General features: G+C 38.4%; 1 protein-coding gene across 2 annotated transcripts in view; it reads right to left on the bottom strand.

The window, feature by feature from the left end:
- Positions 1-18,424, bottom strand: part of ZZZ3 (zinc finger ZZ-type containing 3) — a 117,944-nt gene extending 99,520 nt beyond the window's left edge. For both annotated transcript variants that reach the window (XM_068964139.1, XM_068964141.1), the window contains exon 1: positions 18,369-18,424. The gene's annotated coding sequence lies outside the window, so the exon portion shown is untranslated. The remainder of the gene's footprint in view (positions 1-18,368) is intronic.
- Positions 18,425-19,987: the final 1,563 nt, after the last annotated feature.

Genomic DNA, 19,987 nt, shown 5'->3' with positions numbered 1-19,987 from the left:
CCACCAAAAAACTTATCTCCTATGTCAACTATCTAAAGAACATATATCACCCAAACTAAAAAACTTAACATCTTAACTCTTTCCCTTTCCCACCAATATACAATCAATAAAGCCTACTTATTCTGCTTCTGAAATGTCTTGAAAAAACTTTCTACTCTTTCTGTCCTACTGTTATTGCTCCAAGTCAGGCCATCATCACTTCCATTTAAACAACTGTAATAGTTTAATCAGTCTCCCATCCCAATGTATTAATCTGTTCACAAAATATATGTCTTAATAAATAGAACCCTGACTGATATTCCAGTCCCCTAATTAAAAGAACAAATAAAAAACACCACAATGATGTTTTTCTCATCTTCAATTTCTAGAAAACGTCTTCCTCTAAGCCCAATTCAATGATCCACCAGAATTAACCACTCTTTCTTCTGTTCCCACAATGCTTAAATCTTCTATTACAGAATTTACATTGTACAGTTTGATATGTCTATATTCTTTGATTACAGTCTCTTTGAGGGAACAGTGCAATTCATGTTTTATTCTCCAGTACAGTGCCTTAAAACTGGTGAATTAAATAAAATCCTACTCACTCACAGAACTTTTTCAATTGAATTCCATACTCTTCCAAAACTTCCTCACTTTTAAGCAACTCACACTACATGTATGTTCCTGTCTATGATTTTATGCAAAATTTTGAAAGCTACTTTTAGTCATCTATCCTTGCAGCTGAGTTGTTCAGAAAATAAGTACAACTGTGTATTTATACAAAGTATTAATAAAAATACTAAAATAGACAAGGACAAAAAAAAATACCTTTTAAGATACATCTCTAAGTTTGACATAAATCCCTTTTTTAAAGTGTTTAAGAAAGCTTATTTACTTATTAGTGCAATGTTCTTAATGCTGATGAACTAGCCCATTTCTCTACCTCACCTCCAAGAATTAAAAAGTTATTTCCAAAACTGCTGTTTTCTTTTTAAATTAAGACTTCATGTCTGTTTCTAACCTTCAGGCATACTCTGATTCATCACAAATTAACAAACACTATCAACATTTCTCTCACTTCTTTTTTATCATTTAAATGATCTAAAACCTGTGGCATTAGCCAGACAGGTAGAAAAATGAATTCTTGGAATCCAATGAAGTGGTAAAACAATCTGGGTGGGGTTTACAGAAAGAACTTGATCAGATAATGGAGTTAAAAGGTAGCTACAAAAAGCCTTAAATTGAATTCAGAAGAAACCAAAAGGCATCCTCTTGGAGTTCTACTGTTATCATAGGGACAACTTTTGTTACAAGTTCAATGAGTCCATATGTGGAATGAGAAAAATCACCTGGACAAATGCAGCTTTCAAAGTCAACTAAAGTCAGGCTGATAACCAGCCAGTCAAGAGATGGGAACTGGTCTGTGCTCATCAAATGTATCACAAAAATTCAACTTGCTTGAAAAAACAAAACTATTCCCTGAAGTGACTCTCTAAACTTTAAAGTGAACTAAAATTGAATACTACTAAAATTAAATATGGACTTCCCTGGTGACTCAGTGGTAAAAATTCCGCCAGCCAATGCAGGATGATCCAGTTTGATCCCTGGGTCAGGAAGATCTCCTGGAGAAGGAAACAGCAACCCAATCCAGTACTACTGCCTGGGAAATCCCATGGACAGAGAAGTCTGGCAGGCTACTGTCCGTGGGGGTGCGAAGAGTTAGACACAACTTAGCAACTGAGCATGCATGCAAAATTAGGTATATCAACCCATGATATCAGTATTTCCATGTTAAGTTTTAAATGATTTTTTTTCTTGAAGTTTGAATAATGCTTAAGAGAACTTTAACATTTTAGAAATTGATAGTCTTTAAAACTTACAAAGGTAGCTTACTTCAGCCTTATGACTTAACAGTATGGAAGTATTTGGTTTGGTTAACAAGCAATATTGGAATGTTTAAGAGAAATTATGACTCACTATATTTATCCAGTTTCAGTTATTAATATTAACAGAGTTTTAAGTATCCAGGAAAAACCTTCTTGTTGAAATTTTACATTTATTCTTTAAGGTATATAATGTGCTAAAAAATAAAATGAAATCCAGTATATGTGTAAATACAAAGAATGTAATTAAGTTAAGCAGCAGTATCATTATTAACAGCTAACATTCAAAGAGCATTTTCCCAGTGCTCAACACTGTTCCCCCACATGCTTTACAATATAAACTTATTCATTCAACAAATTATCACTGACCAGCCACCATTTCAAGCTGAGAATTAAATCAATGAACAAAACATAATTGCAACCTTCATGGATCTTACATTTTAATAAAAACAGGCAAACAATAAACATCAAGTATGGTAATTACTGTGAAGAAAAATAAACCAGGGAAAGTCAAAGAAAGAAGTGTTATTTTATTTGGTGTAAAGAGGGCCATATCTGTAAGCATCACTCACAGCAATGTCTATGTAAATGATGCCGGTTGGAAACTCCTTCATCAGGGAAAACATCTCTAGACCAGGTGACATGTGAAACAAAAGCATGCCAATAAGTAAGTGTATTACAGGAAAAGAAAAAAAAGTACCGGAACTGCCTCCATACTTTCACTGCCTCAGACCTGGGTTCGATCCCTATTCAGGGAACTACTTAATTTTAGTAGTTTTCCATTTTACTTTCAAGTTTACAAAGTCACTTAAGGGAATAGTTTTGTTGTTTCAAGTAAGATTCTACAAGCCCTGCAGTGCAACCAAAACCAAAGTACAAAAGTCATTTTACCTCGAAAAGGTGTTTTAAGGGATATTGACTGCAAGGAGATCAGCCCTGGGATTTCTTTGGAAGGAATGATGCTAAAGCTGAAACTCCAGTACTTTGGCCACCTCATGCGAAGAGTTGACTCATTGGAAGAGACTCTGATGCTGGGAGGGATTGGGGGCAGGAGAAGGGGACGACAGAGGATGAGATGGCTGGATGACATCACTGACTCGATGGATGTGAGTCTGAGTGAACTCCGGGAGTTGGTGATGGACAGGGAGGCCTGGCGTGCCGCGATTCATGGGGTCGCAAAGAGTCGGACACGACTGAGCGACTGAACTGAACTGAATCTGTTAAAGAGACAGGAATACCAGATCACCTGACCTGCCCCCTGAGAAATCTGTATGTAGGTCAAGAATCAACAGTTAGAACCAAACATGGAACAACAGACTAGTTCCAAATCGGGGAAGGAGTACATCAAGGCTGTATACTGTCACCCTGCTTATTTAACTTATATGCAGAGTACATCATGAGGAACGCTGGGCTGGATGAAGCACAAGCTGGAATCAAGATTGCTGGGAGAAATATCAATAACCTCAGATATGCATATGACACCACACTTATAGCAGAAAGCAAACAAGAACTGAAGAGCTTCTTATTGAAAATTAAAGAAAAAAGCGAAAAAGCTGGCTTAAAACTCAGCATTCAGAAAACTAAGGTCATGGCATATTGACCCATCACTTCACCGCAAATGGGGAAACAGTGACAGACTTTATATTTTGGGGCTCCAAAATCACTGCAGATGGTGACTGCAGCCATGAAATTAAAAAACGCTTACTCCTGGAAGGAATCCTAGTTATGACCAACCTAAGACAGCATATTAAAAAGCAGAGACATTCCTTTGCCAACAAAGGTCCATCTAGTCAAGGCTATGGTTTTTCTGGTAGTCATGAGAATTGGACTATAAAGAAAGCTGAGCACTGAAGAACTGATGCTTTTGAACTGTGGTACTGGAGAAGACTCTTGAGAGTTCCTTGAACTGCAAGATTGAACCAGTCCATCCTAAAGGAAATCAGTCCTGAATATTCATTGGAAGGACTGATGATGAAGCTGAAACTCCAACACTTTGGCCACCTGATGTGAAGAACTGACTCATCTGAAAAGACCCTGAAGCTGGGAAAGACTGAAGGTGGGAGAAGGAGACGACAGAGGATGAGATGGTTGGATGGCATCACCGACTCAATGGACATGAGTCTGAGTAAACTCCAGGAGTTGGTGATGGGCAGGGAGGCCTGGGTGCTGCAGTCCACGGGGTCGCAAAGAGTTGGACACGACTGAATGACTGAACTGAACTGAAATCTGTTCAACCCATAATAATCATGGAATAGCTTCCTCTTTAAACAAGGCTATCTCCTTTCCAGTATGAAAGTCATTCTCCTAGATATAAGAGAAGTAAAATAGGATTTGCGTAATTGTCATTATTTAATATTATCTCCTCAATCAATGGACCTCTTTCTTCCCTACTGATCTTGCTCTAAATTTAGCTAAAGTCCCTCTTGCTGTCTTATACATTTTTTGCTAACTTCAACTCATTCAGAGCTCGAGTCTCTCCACATTCTTCCTGACACACTTTTGTATTAACCATCAGTTGTATACTATTAGTATTATGGGAATTCTTGATACGTTTTCTTTTGAAATTCATTAGAAATTTGGAATGTGGAAGTCACAATATTTTCTCTGAATGACTCATACACTTTTCTTGCCTCTGGAAATTTTGTGTAACTTTAATAACATGTCTCACTTTTTAAAATAATATGTTTAATTTTTAAGTGCCTTCTATCAATACTGATTGTTTATACCATAGTGGTCACCCTTTTTTCTTAACTTTTTGAAACTTGCTTTTCTACGAATTCCTAACTAATAATTTAAAATCCAAAGTAACACAGACACTAATATTTGATTCCCATGATTTCCGTTTCTATCTAGGAGACAAAGAATAGTGTATTTTGGAAAAGCATGGGCTTTGAAATCAGACAGGTATTTGTCACTTGCTAGCCATGTAACAAACTTCTCTAAGCCTCTACTTTAACATCAATAAATAACAAATAGCATTCACTGAACACCTATCTTCTATTAAGTTGTTTAGTGGCTCAGATGGTAAAGAATCTCCCTGCAATGCAGGAGACTTGGGTTCAATCCCTGGGTCTGAAAGATCTCCTGAAGAAGGGAATGGCAATCCACTCCAGAATTCTGACCTGGAAAATTCCATGGACAGAATAGCCTGGTAGGCTACAGTCCATGGGGTGGCAAGAGTTAAGACACGACTGAGTGACTAATACTTTCACTTTATCTTATGTCTAGTGCCTTATATACTTTATATGCAAATCTAAAGTACTACAGCATTTATAGTGAGGAAAACAAGAGCTCAGGTACAAGCTACTTGCGTAAAGTCAGAGTTTCTACGTGCCAGAGCCAGGATTTAAAATCTAGGTCCATCTGATTCCAATCCCATGTTCTTTTTGGTACAACACAAAGAGACTATAAAACACATTCACTTGCCCAAAACAAATGTTCAGTAACAGTTAATTCCATATGTACCTCACTATTTTTCCTTGTTGGTCAGAATCAATTTCATACCAGCAATACTCTACAACTTTCAGGAGACTAAACTGCCAGCAAATAATCTATCAAAAGTTCTGATAATCTTTATTATTAATGCACTGTTTAATTAGTCCACTTAATTAAAAGTAAGAATCCCATCACATTATGCCAAATGCAATTTTCAGGCATTTTTGTGGTAAAAGAATCTTATATGCAATCATAAAAACCCAGGGTTAGAGAGACATAAAAAGTCAGGTAGCTGAACTACCTTATTCAGTGTGATGTGCTACTCATTCATCCTCAAAATTCTTAAAATACATAGAGAAAAGGGCTTTTTTTTTTTTAAAGAAAAAACTGTCATTCTTGTGAGTAATACAGATCAAGACAACAGAAACACTCACCGTAGTTTTCCAGAAACCAAGCAAACACCATACAGAACTTGGAGCAAATTTGTCAATATCATTATACAACTATAGTTTCTCTTAATTATCTTCTCTTTCTCTTCTCCTCTTTCCCTCTTCATACATTAGATTGCGAATAGCCAATTAAGTGAATGAAAAAATGCTTCCCGGGCCTAAACACCACCATTCACGTCACTTTAAATCCTGACAATCAGGTAAATTGATCTGAGTAAACAGAAACTAAGTGCTGGAAGGCTAATTTTTTTTTTCTATTTTGTAAAAGGAAGTTTAATTAAAACAAAGATTTAGGTATTAAGATTTATAAATAGGTTTCTAATACTAAGCTGTAGTATAATGTCATATTAAAGGACTTCTAAAATGTACCCGCTGATGTTTTAAAAATCAGTAATAAGCTGAAAGTGACACTGACAAAAAAGGAAAAAGAAATCTTTTTGGATTGATGTAGAAGTTCTAAAACTGGACTGTGGAAATAGTTGCACAATAGTATAAATTTACTAAAAATCACTGAACTATACTCTTAAAAAGAATATAACTCAGAAATCCTCCCAAATAAGCCATTATAAAAAAAGTAACCAGATGTTCCTTTCTTATATTAGTACCTTGAAACTAACATCATCATTTAGATGTTATTCTGCAAATATGCATGCTTACTTGAAATGAACCCCAAGTATAGTTTCAAGCACCTTGGGGACTCTAAGTACTGAACCACACTTGTGATCCTCTCTAATAAACCAATACAATTCTTAAGTATATGAACTTACCACTGTGCAAAATTTTAAATGAAACACTAATCATGTAAAAGCTGCCTTACTAAAACTGCACACAAAACAAAATGTATAAGGAAACATAGAGTTTGGATAAATAACACCTTGATGAATAAATTTAAGTGATTTCTATTTTTAAAAGTCAAAGTATTCAAATCACAGCTACATCCAGTTCTGCTTTTGTGTATAAAACAGTTTTAACAAAACAGTCCTTGAATATAAGACCTAGAAGAAAATTCAAATGTCACTGTAAAATGTAATACAAAAAAATTCATTAGAATATATACAGTGGAGCTAGAACAATGCCTGTGTGACACTGACCAAGATAACTTAATCTCTCTGCTTCATTCACTCAGTTGTAGAATGAGGATAACAGTAAACATCATTACAAGGTTGTTGTGAGGCATAAATGATAATGAATACAATATTTACATGTATCTGCTGCTGCTGCCGCTAAGTCACTTCAGTCGTGTCCGACTCTGTGCGACCCCATAGACGGCAGCCCACCAGGCTCCCCCGTCCCTGGGATTCTCCAGGCAAGAACACTGGAGTGGGTTGCCATTTCCTTCTCCAATGCATGAAAGTGAAGTCGCTCAGTGTCCGACTCTTAGCAACCCCATGGACTGCAGCACACCAGGCTCCTTCGTCCATGGAATTTTCCAGGCAAGAGTACTGGAGTGGGGTGCCATTGCCTTCTCCTTACATGTATCTAGCACATGGCAAATGTTTGATAATTTTAAGTTAGTATTACTTTTATAATAGTAAGAGCTTCCCTGGTGGCTCAGCAGTGAAGAATCTGCCTGCCAAGCAGGAGACACAAGGTTTGATTATTGGGTCGGAAAGATTCCCTAGAGAAGAGAATGCAACCTCCTCCAGTATTCTTGCCTGGGAAATCCCATGGACAGAGGAGCCTGGCAGGCTACAACCCACGGGTCACAAGAACTGGTCACAACTTAGCAACTAAACCATAACAATGATAGTAATAGTTCAGCCAAAATACTTTCACAAGTACTCTTTTTTGCTCCAATCAGAGTATATTTATCTAATAAATGTTTTATTAAACAGAATTTGTCCAAAATTTTTAATTTTATATAAAAACTTATATGCAGGTGCCCTTACTATACCCTAGTACTGGTTCTCAAAGTGTGATATCCTAATCTATTAAATCTGACACTCTCGGGGTTGAACCCAGCCATGTACTGCTTTTAAAGAAGAAAAACAAAACTTCCAGGTAATTATGATGTATGCTAAAGTTTGAGAGCCACTGCGTTATAGTAGTTACAAACAAATCAAAATTTCCTTCACGAAATTTTGCTAACTATAGAAAGAAAAGTACCTACCCATAAACGTGCCTTAGACCAAACTAGAAATAAGCATTTATTCAAATTTAGTGGTAACTCTATAATCTTTACAAAAGTCAGTTACTTTCTCCTTCACTCTTCATGAGATATTATCCTATAACATGATGCCCAAAGTCAACATTTTAAATTTAAATCTCCAGGCCAAAAAGAAATTTTTTTTAGAAATTAAGTTTTTGCATAACATTTAATTTTAACAAAAGCTCAGCAAATGAAAGAGTACTAGGGTAAAAAATGTTATTCTTAAAATTATTCTTGAAAAAAAACATCTAATTTCCACAGCTACAGGCCATTTATGATATTCTGGTCCTAACAATTACTGAATGACAATAAGCAAAATTCATTTACAAAGGAAATTAACTGTATCTTCCATACTAACCATGGGACTTACATGAAAGAAAAATATGTGCAAGACCACAGTAATAAATCTTTCTATGCCTTCTTTTGAAATTAATAAAGTGAAATGGAAGGGTAGAAAATAAAGTACAAAAGGAGAATTCCATTTAAGAAAGTTGCACGTACACTTGAAGCCAGCCTGAAAGGGGATGTTAACGTGGTATAACTGACTCTCAGTTTTTTCAGTAGCCTATAACTCGATTTATAATCTGCACACCACAATGTTATACTGTTCATAAATATGAAATAAATATTTTAAAAGTAAAATGACAAACTTAAATTGAGACTTTTTATGACAGGGGAGGGAAAGGAAAGGGTGGGAACTCACATTCTTTGAAATAAGAAGATACCACAGGGTAGCTGTCATAAAAATCAGAATGAGAATCACTGCTTGAAAGGAATTTGAAGAATGAAAAGAAAGCTGCCAAGTCATAGGATAAAAGTCCAAAAAGCTGTTAGCTGGTCAGGAATGCTATACCAAAGTTTTCAAAACAAAACTTCTAAGTAGGAGGGGGGAAAAAAAACAGCTGAGGTATTCTTGAAAGCCATCAATGACAGAAATTAAAAGTATCCTGCTTGCTCAAATAATATTTAAACATAAACAGGGTCTAGCATACAATCAGAAAGCAAAGAAGGCATTTCTTTGATGTTCTGGAAACTATGAACGTCATGAGAAAAATGTCTAAGTAAAACTGTTGATATGTCCAGGTATTATTACCTAGATCAAGTTCTAGGATTTCTCAGATTACTCATATCAAAACAGGATAAAAATGGTTACAAAGAGAGTTAAAGTTCAAAACCAGACAAAATTATTCTGTGGTACCAGATATCAAAATAGTGATTTCCTACCAGCCTGGGGAACTAATAACCAGAATACAGTACAAGAGTTTCTGGGGTTTTGATAATGCTCCATTTCTCAGTAATGATTACACAGTTCTATGTGCACACTGTGAAAATTCACTAAACTGTACACTTATAAGAACTTTCTGTGTGTATTAATATGATAATATTTACATTTTTTTAAAAGCAGAGGGGGAAAAAAAGGAAATTTCTCCCTCAGGAATTGAAACATATTACTACAAAAACATTAAAAATTAAAGCTTAGTAGAGACCATTTAGACTAAGAATTATAGGTTTGGGGTGGAGAGTAGAGATTTAATGCAGAGAAGTATTACAGAGACCCTCAGGGGCTATCAGTGGATAAATCTCACAAAGACACACACACACACACACACACACACACACCTTTTTCAGGGGGAAAAAATCTTGGTTCCTCCCTTTATAATACAGCCAAACTAAATTTCACTCTATGAAACACATAAATCTGCTTCTAATGGAAAAGTGTATATGAACTGCAGGATCTACTTTCCTTAAACTTCTGTCCAATTGAAAAAAAAAAAAAACCAAAGTTGCTAGTAAAGAGGTGAGTGAGTGCCAGAATACAATTTTTAACAACTGCTATTCCTGGACCACTTCAGCGCCACTTTGAAAACCCAACTCATCCATTAGGCAGGGTAGCAGAATTCTGGTAGAAATTAAAAGGTATAAATTATGTTCCAATCCCTATAAATCTCATCCTAATCCAAACTATAAGGAAATTTCATTACACTGGGTTCCTCACCTGCAATTCTCCTTATGTAACCCCCAAGCAGAGGACATACTGTTTTCAAATATTTATGTTTTCACACTCACAATGTTAATCTGGTTTTTCTTCCTAGCATTTATGTAACCACTTCAATCTAAAGGCAAAAGAAAATACTAGTCAATATTTAATAATACAATAGCTTTGGAACATTACAGCTTTAAAATATAAATAAGCATAACAATCTCACTTTAAAAAAAAAAAGTATTTGCTTAATTATTCCATTAAGGAAAAAACAAACCACATCTTTGTAAACAATAAGAATTTTAAATATATTTTAAAACTTCTCCTTGGCATGGATGCCCTCACTAATGCTCACATGAATTTCTTAGATTATTATTTAACTTCAGTAAATGCATACTGCCATGCCATTCTTAACAGCTGAAAAAGAAAGGAACTCATAATGGCTAATGAGCACTTTTTTAATTAAATATTCTAGAAGGCTAAAATATCAAGCTGTGTATTACTATTTAATAAGGGAAATACCTTAAGTATACATCCTAATTGTTGACTGGAGAAGTTTACTTCTCTAATTCCACAAAATCTATCAAGAGTAGTTTTTCTCTTTGCAGCTTCTTGTACCCTTAGTGCTCGTAGTGCTTAGTCACTCAGTCTGTGCTGGCCTTTCTGCAACTGGATGGACTGTAGCCTGCCAACCTCCTCTGTCTGTCCATGGTGATTCTCCCCTCAAGAATACTGGAGTGAGCTGCCATGCCCTCCTCCAGGGGACTGTCCCAACCCAGGACTGAACCCAGATCTCCCACACTGCAGGCAGATTCTTTACCATCTGAGCCACCAGGAAGCAAAGTAGTTTCATATTTTATCTCTTCAAGAAAGAAGAAATTGATTCATTTAATCCTACTAAATTCTGGTATATAGAAAAAGAATATTTCTAATTTTGGTTGAAAGACAAAGAATTATAAAACTTTGTTTTGTACAAAATGAGCTTTTATTATCCTCAAATTATAAAGTGCTTTGAAAAACTAAGAAAACAAATACAATAAAGAGGCCAGAGCAAAAGATATTAAACATGTTGTAAGAATCATTTAAAAAGCAATAATAAGCAAAAATGAAACATAGCAAAACAAGAAAAACTATTTAGTAAATAGACTAAACAATTACCGATTTTCAGAAGAACATTTACATTCTCACTTCACACCAATGCGAGTTGAGAAAGTAAATTTACTTAAATCGAAGTTACTAAAACTAAAATAAATAGTATTAAAATCAGTATCATTTATTCATTACATTTTCAGAGAAGGAAGACTTTCATAAGATTAGAAGTAAAACAAAATTAGGTTAATGATTTGGTTATATTAATTTTAAAATTCTGTTTATCTGAAAAACTCACAAAAGAAATGTATCTATTAAGCGTGTTTCACCTCAGTAGTAATTTAAGGAAAAAAGTGGTATGACTTACCCCCATTACATTTTTAAACAATATTTAATGTTGAGGTATAGAGTAACAGCCATGACAACATGAATATAAATTGATCCTTTTAACAAATATCCTGAGACTGTGTTTTAAGAGCCTTTAAAATTGACCTAAAAATTAAACCTGTAATGTACTAGGAGATAATATTGATACTATATGCATGAAATACCTTAAATATAAATGTTCTTCGCATTCCTTTTTATATACGCAAAAAAATTAGAAAAGGAGAATAATACATCTACACATGGAACATCATACAACCATTTATAATAATGATTATAAAACTTATTGTGAGAATGGGAAAATGTTATCTATAATTAGGTTAAAAGCAGGACATGAAATTATTTTTATCTGTAAATATATAAAAGATGTATTTTTATATAATGAAAGAAATACATCAAAAATTTAATATGGTTATATTAACTCCCAATATTCAAAATCCCAAACCAGCCACTAAATCATTAAAACATACACCAGTACACAGTCAACACCTAAATCAAGTGCTGTTGCTGCTGCTAAGTCGCTTCAGTCATGTCCGACTCTGTGCAACCCCATAGACAGCAGCCCACCAGGCTCTGCCATCCCTGGGATTCTCCAGGCAAGAATACTGGAGTGGGTTGCCATTTCCTTCTCCAATGCATGACAGTGAAAAGGGAAAGTGAAGTCGCTCAGTCGTGTCCAACTCTTCACGACCCCATGGACTGCAGCCTACCAGGCTCCTCCATCCGTGGGATTTTCCAGGCAAGAGTACTGGAGTGGGTTGCCACTGCCTTCTCCTAAATCAAGTGCTACATACCATCATTATCAACAAAGGGAGAATAAGGTTTAAATTAATATATTAAAAGAGACTGAGTCACTTAAGTTGTGTCTGACTCTTGCGCTCCCATGGACTGTAGCCTGTCAGGATCCTCTGTCCATGGGATTTTCTAGGCAAGAATACTGGAGTGGTTTGCCACTTCCTTCTCCAGGGGATCTTCCCTAACCCAAGGATCAAACCTGGGTCTCTTGCACTACAGGCAGATTCTTTACCAACAGAGCTACCAGGGAAGCCTAAAAGAGGCTAAAAAGGCAAGCAAAGCCACAGAGAAAATCTTCAACAGAAATAAACACTTCTCAACCCAGGATGTTCAGCTGTGCTAAGGATGGAGACTCACTGTTACCATCAAGATTCAAAACTATACACCTGATTCACAGAGAAAGGTGGATTACAAATTCTAATTATCTGCTCTGAAAATTCCTTCAACAAATGCGCCAGTCTTTAGCCAACTGGTTAATTACTACCATTATCAAATACTAAATGTAAAGACTCTTACTTGGGAAGTTACCCCGTGAAATATTAAATAAGATAAAAGCAATAAAATAAAACAAAGTCTATACAGAGCAGCACCATCTTCTTACTATCACTGTTAAGTGAATTTTCTAGAAAACGGAAACACTTTTATTAACAAAGCTTTGAAAACATCTACTCTTAAATTTGATGCTTTTGAACTGTGGTCCCTTGGCCAGCAAGGAAATCAAACCAGTCGATCCTAATGGAAATCAACCCTGAATATTCACTGGAAGAACTGATGCTGAAACTGAAGATATAATACCTTGGCCACTTGATGTGAAGAACCAGGTCACTGGAAAAGACCCTAATGCTGGGAAAGACTGAGGGCAAGAGGAGAAGTGGGTGACAGAGGATGAGATGGCTGGAATGGCACCAATGACTCAATGGACATGAGTTTGAGCAAACTCAGGGAAATAGTGAAGGACAGGAAAGCCCAGAGTGCTTCATGGGGTCGAAAAGTGTTGGACACGACTTAGCAAATGAACAACTCATAAAAATCTTCTAAAAAGATATCATTTCTTAATTCCTAAAACACAGTACACAGAATAAAATTTATTTCTGATTAACATCATCACTATAACAGACCATGTGCTATCCTGCTCTACAACACTGTGATTCCCTCAGAAGTTAATAATTATAGGACTGTATGTCTCCATGTAATGACACCACCTTTTAAAGTTCCACATACTTAATAGAGCTTCTTCAATAGCCTTGAAATAAGACGACATTTCAGTTGTCAGTGTGCCTAATTCCAATGGTCAATCTTGCAATCTGTGGGCTAAAAAAATCAGATAACCAACTCTGTTGGGGTTGCAAAATGTTTATTCCAGTAAGTAGTTCCTGAATAAACCTCACAAGCTTATTATATACTTGGTTACAGTTATTCTGAAGCCTCAGAGCTCTGCTGTTTCAAATGGAAGATATCACTATCACGCAAAAAAATGTTTAATTACTGACTGTAACATACATACTCTGGAGTTCCAAAATAATAAAAATTGAATAGTGTGATAGTATCCTCTGGGAAAGTTACTCAACTTAACTGTCTCTGACTGAGAAAAATTACCTACATGAGAAATAACAGATGAAAAGAAAAAGAAGCAAAGAAGTGAGAAAGACAAGTTCAAATGAAATAGCAGAGTCTATAACATTTGGTTTTAGAACTCAAGACTTGACATCTTGGGAAATATTTACTCATACTGTGTTTTTTAATGTGTGCTAAAGCTGAAACTCCAATACTTTGGACACCTCATGCGAAGAGTTGACTCATTGGGAAAGACCCTGAGGCTGGGAGAGATTGGAGGCAGAAGGAGAAGGGGACGACAGAGGATGAGATGGCTGGATGGCATCACTGACTCGATGGACATGAGTTTGGGTAAACTCCGGGAGTTGGTGATGGACAGGGAGGCCTGGCGTGCTGCAATTCATGGGGTCGCAAAGAGTCGGACACGACTGAGCAACTGAACTGAACTGAACAGTGGTTATCAGAGTATTAACTACAGAAATCTGCACTACAGTATATATCACATAGACTTTAAAAATCAGAAGACTGGAATTCCTTTGAGGTCCAGTGGTTAGGACTTCATTCTTCCACTGTCAAGGGAACAACACGGCCAAAAAAACCAAAATAAAAACCAAAACAAAAAAAAAATCACAAGACTTGTACTTAAATTGACACTGAATTTTCACATGAAATGGCAGATTTTTTAAAAAGTCCTACAACATACTTTCTTGCCCACTCCAGTATTCTTGCCTGGAGAATCCCGTGGACAGAGGAGCTTGGTGGGCTACAGTCCACGGGTCGCAAAGAGTCGGACACGACTGAGCGACTTCACTTTCCTGATCAAATAATTTCCTGTAAACTGTCTTGGACACTGGTTCAGAAAAAGACAGGAAATTAAATGTATATTCTTCATATAATTAATATGTAAAATAGGTAATACACTATACAGTTTACAAAGTTACAGGTCTATGGAAATTAGCATTGTGTCATATCTAAACAAAAAAATTCCAAGTGAGGACATCATCACTTTTGTTAATATCCTCTGATCACTGAAGCTCATTAGCTCTCATAGATGACTTCTATGACAATAATAAATGACAAAAAAGAAAATAACATTTCTTGATTATCTAAGTTTTACTCAAGCAAAACTCAAATCATATTAAGATATATTTCTCCTTGAATCTTCTCAGTATATTTCTACCCAGTACTTGGGTATTTTAGTGTCTGTAGAAATCTAGTAATTTCTAAGATCTGCTACCAAACAGTTTATAAAACGAAGTAGTTAAGAATAAGCGACAAATACTATTGCAAGGATTGGATAACCAAAGGCCCAATTCCCAAGCAAAATTGTGTAAACACCTTTGCAAAGGTCACTACAAAATTGTCATCTTTGAATCCATAGTCATCTTCACAAGGTCCAATCTCTAACAAAATAAAATGTACTCAACAAAAGTTACTTAATGAAAGACAGGCTTTACCTTAGTTAAGAATTCACAGAGTTTCAATTAAACATCAACTTCAGTTGATGATTTTTTCCGGAGGGGGGTGGAGGGGTAGCGTGGGGAGAGACAAGTGATACAATTTGGGGGGTGGGCTGAAACCTGTTTGAAAAAAATAAGAGGGAAAAAAATTGCCTCACACACTGACTCCAAATTCTGCTCAACTCAAGCCCCACTCCCACCATCACGAGCTGCCTATTTTGGGAACATGGCTGATAACCCTCTACCATCCTTCCTTTTCTCTGCAACTTCTCCAATTTCATTTCAGTATCAACCTATACACACTCCCACGTCTCCTTTTCCTCTTTCCCACATCACAGCTCTCAACACTCACTTTTATTCCCAACATTCCTGCTTGAACTATTACAAGGGAAAACCACACCGACCAAGAAGAGTGGTCACTTTTTTAATGTGACAGGTCTGCTGGTAGTTTGGAGGGAAAAGTACAAAAAACAATCACAAAATGCTGCCTAGCAACTTTTGAGTATATGTACATTTGTTTTATAAACTACTGATACATTACATTCTTCAGTTGAACTCACTAAAGTACATAGAGCTATTAAGCTGGTAACTTTTTAAATTGGAAAACTCCAATACACACACTTGAGTAACCATTTACAGCACAGAAGTATCAAAAAATATAAACAAATATAAATGTAAATAAATAGCACATTAAAATATATATATATATATAAAAAACTGGACTTTCCTAGCAGTCCAGTGATTGTATCTGCACAGTTCCAATGCCGGCAGCAGCAATTTGATCTCTGGTGGGGAATTAAGATCCCACATGCCCTGAAGCATGACACATATATCTATATGTATGCATGTATGTTGTTGTTTAGTCCTAAGTCATGTCTGATTTTTTTGCAACCCCATGGACTATAATCCACGAGACTCCTCTGTCTGTGGGATCTCCCAGGCAAGAATACTGAAGTTGATTGCCATTTCCTTTTCCAAGGGATCTTCCCAACCCAGGGATTGAACCTGTGGCTCTTGCACTGGCAGGCAAGGGAAGGTGGATTCTTTACCACTGAGCCACCAGGGAAGCCTATATATATATATATATATACACACACACACACACACACACACACACACAAACACACATACATGTGTGTGCAGTGTGTAAAACTCAAGTGACAAACATTTCTTTAAATCTTATTTCATGTGTACTTTGTGTACAGAGCTACCAGCATACTAAATTTCTATGGTAAAAATAATGCTATCACTCAAGATATTTTCATAAAACTATAATACCAAAAAAAATCTGTACAAAAAAATTTATTTTTTAAAGCATGTATGTATGAGTCAAAAAACAAGATGTAACACTAAATAAAAAGAATTTTTTTTACTCATTACTAATGTTTATCTTAAAACAACACCCCTCCATTTCTTCCTCTCCGTTAAAAAAAAAGGAAAATATCTGGAATAATACACAGCTACTGCTAAGAGTGGTTACAGAGATTTTAGGACTGAGGAAGGTAACTTGGAAGAATGTGTACCAGGGAGTATTTTACCCTTTCTTCTACTCCGTACTAAATGCAGAGAAAAATAACACGTCTGTAGTTTAAAAAAACTCATGATTACCTGATTAGATTGCTAATTTACCACTATGAATACTAAATAAATCCATACTAAAAAAGAAAAAGAAAAAATTATGCTATAAATTCACTTTGATAAAACGTTGGAGAAAAGCTAATCTTATCTCAAACTCACTTAAGGAAAAATTGAATTCAAACTCAAAGTTTAAGAGAAGTTTGCTTTTAAATTTGACTGAAAACGTTCCACTATTATTACCTGAAGTATGTAACCTAAAACAATCATCCCTGAACAACAAAGACGGAACTTCACAAAAACAGTAATCAAAATCTTGCTGGGGGGGGGGGGGGGGAACCTGATCTTTAATTATGAGTTAATAGGCACGTACAAAAAATTAAAAATGGTTTTATTCTGTCATCGGATATTGTTCTGATATACAAAGGATCTCTCCAAATGCTGCCAAAAGTTATCGTAAATACAAAGTAAATTAGAGTGATGAGGAAGTTATCAATGAGCAAATAAATGGAAGTAAATGATGCCCAGAGAGAAGAAGCGGAACGCGCTCTATTTTTAAGCGTCCGAGGAGGACAAGTGGAGAGAGCTACTGCGGAAGAAACAAGCGACAGAATGGTTAACAAGTCTGGAATTCTTTAGAAAATGGCAACAAGGGTAAAAACTGACAAGAACGTCTGAAAGTAAGAGGAATGGTATCCAATGGAATCGTCACGTCTCTACGAGCACGGCTCCGGACTTCCAGTGAGACCGGGGAGGAACAGGAACTCTCACTAAGCGGGGAAGAAGGAGCCCGAGCTGAGGGGTACAGTCGCTTCTGCAGGTGGCGGAGCGCCCGCAGGGGGGTGGGGAGGATAGTGTTGCCTCAACTGGGTCAATGTATATTCCCTTCAGGACTAGAGAAAGCTGACACAGCACGTCTCCCGGCACCAAGAGACACTTGCCCTAGGCCCCTCCCTAGCAACTTGCCTTGTACAAAGAGTTGCGAGTCCCAGGCCCCCGGAACCCAGGGCTCCGCCATCCAGGACAACTGCTCTGCCAACAAGGTCCCGCGAGAATCAAGAGATCTCGCGATACAAACCCCCTAGCATCTCGCGAGTTTCCTCTACAACCAACATGGCGGTACCGAGAAGTCCTTATTTCAGTACTTAAAAAGGGTTTCATTTACAAACAGGAGAACGTGCAGGAAGTCTTTTCCGCCTTATATTTCTCTTCGTATCCCCCAGTGGAGAAGAAAACCTGCAAACAACCCTAAGACCCGCAACGATCACGGTTACACTACAGAGACACAGTAACTTCCAGCCTCCGCCAGCCTCCGCCAGCCTCCGAGCTTGTCACGTGGAAGCGGATTCTTGGCGTGCCGGTCACGTGGACCGGTACTAAGCAAGCGCGCGCCCGTTGGCCTCCCGAGAGCCCTCCCCCGCCCCCCTTTTGCCCGCGCACACGTGCGCGCGCACCCCCGCCCCACGTGGGGGCTCCGCCGCCGCCGCGGTCGCCGCGGCAGCCTCCAGCCCACCCCCTCCCAGCAGTCCGTTCCAAATCCGGGTCCCAGACCCGATCATCCCCGAGTACCCTCCTCCTCCATTCTACCTCCCCCGCATCTGGCCCCACCACGTGCCCCGAGCGCCTGCTCACCTTTCGAGCGGGGTTGGGCGCCGAAGGCCACTCAGGGAGGCGCCGTCGCCGTGGCCGCTCTCCGCCCCCGCCACGGCACTGGCTCTGGTGGCCGCCGCTGCAGGAAACTCAACAGCGGCGCCGGGGCGCTTCCAGGTGGGTCCCCGCCTCCCGTTCCTGCCACTTCCCGCAGCACCAGCGGCTCCTTCCGGTCCCCTCCTTTCTCGTCCTCGCTGGGACTGGCGGGCGGCGGTGGCTGCAGGCGCGCTCAGTACACCGCCTGCTGGTAACCGCAGCCTGTGCAGCGCGGGCTGGAAGGGCGGGCCGGGGGCGACATCCGCCCCCGCCCCAGGTTGAGGGTTGGTCTTCTGAGGGCGGCCCCCGGACCAACCCCTGCTGTTGTCTAACTTGGTCCTACCCAAGAAGGAAAGGTGTCCCCGTAGCGCCGCGGTTGGAAGTCCGCTTCATCCTACCTTTTCTGGCCTCTTGAGAGATTTGTACACCCTCCCTTCTTAGCACTGTGGTCTTAGGTAGAAAATATGTGTATACATTGTATATACTCCAACCTACCTGATATCCGACCGCATAGCCCCCTCGCTCACTTCTCTGGCTTTCCCTCTGTGCCTACAACGAGCAGGCTCAGGACTTCGCTTATGCTCTTCCCTCTGGCCGGAACACTTCTCCCAGATTTCTTTTAGCGACGTGTATTTCAGGTACCTTCTCAGAGGTTGACATCTGAGGCTTCGCAGACCACCGCTCACTCTATCCAAAGGAGCATTTTGGAACGCTGGTCTTACCTGCTTACATTTCTTCATGGCAGTTAGCACTTCCAGACCTTATTTGTCTGTTCTTAGCCACCAAGATAAGGGCTTCCCTTGTAGCACAGTCGGTAAAGAATCTGCCTGTAGTGCAGACCTGGGTTCGATCCCTGAATTGGGAAGATCCCCTGGAGAAGGAAACAGCAACCCACTCCAGTATCCTTGCCTGGGAAATCTCATGGACACTGGAACCTGGTAGGCCGCAGCCCACGGGGTCGCGAAGAGTCGAGCACGACTGAGCAACTAACACTAAGCCACCAAGATTGTGAGATCCTTAAAGGCAGAGACTCTTAAGTTTTGTTTTTGCTATAGCCACAGAACCTGTGTCTGGTACCAAGCAGTATTTGATACTCTTATTAAATCATATCAAGGGCTTCTCTGATGACTCAGATGGTAAAGAATCTGCTTGCGATGCAAGAGACCCTGGTTTGATCCCTGGGTAGAGAAGCTCACCTGGAGAAGGGGCTGGCTACCCACTCCAGGATTCTTGCCTGGAGAATTTCATGGACACAGGAGCCTGGCGGGCTATATACACCATGGGGTTGCAAAGAGTCCAACCGGACTGAGTGACTCACTTTCTAAATCTTCAAGGAAATATAGTCAGCATGCAGGAAAAGGCCCAATACCCATTGATGGAGATAAGTACTTACCTTGAGTTGATAGTTTCATTGACAAGTTCACCATTTATGAGCTAAATTTCCTTTCTGCTCTGTAATTTGAAGATTATATTCCAAAAATATCAAATGCAGTGGTAGAAAATGGTTTAACTGGAGCTTCTTCAATCATGGGGTACTGAATACTTCATTACTTTCATTTACCTTG

Source organism: Capricornis sumatraensis, chromosome 2, assembly GCF_032405125.1.
Source record: "Capricornis sumatraensis isolate serow.1 chromosome 2, serow.2, whole genome shotgun sequence".
NCBI classification, from domain to species: Eukaryota; Metazoa; Chordata; class Mammalia; order Artiodactyla; family Bovidae; genus Capricornis; species Capricornis sumatraensis.
The sequence above is the reverse complement of the archived record's forward strand: the minus strand, read 5'-3'. Positions and strand labels throughout refer to the sequence as shown.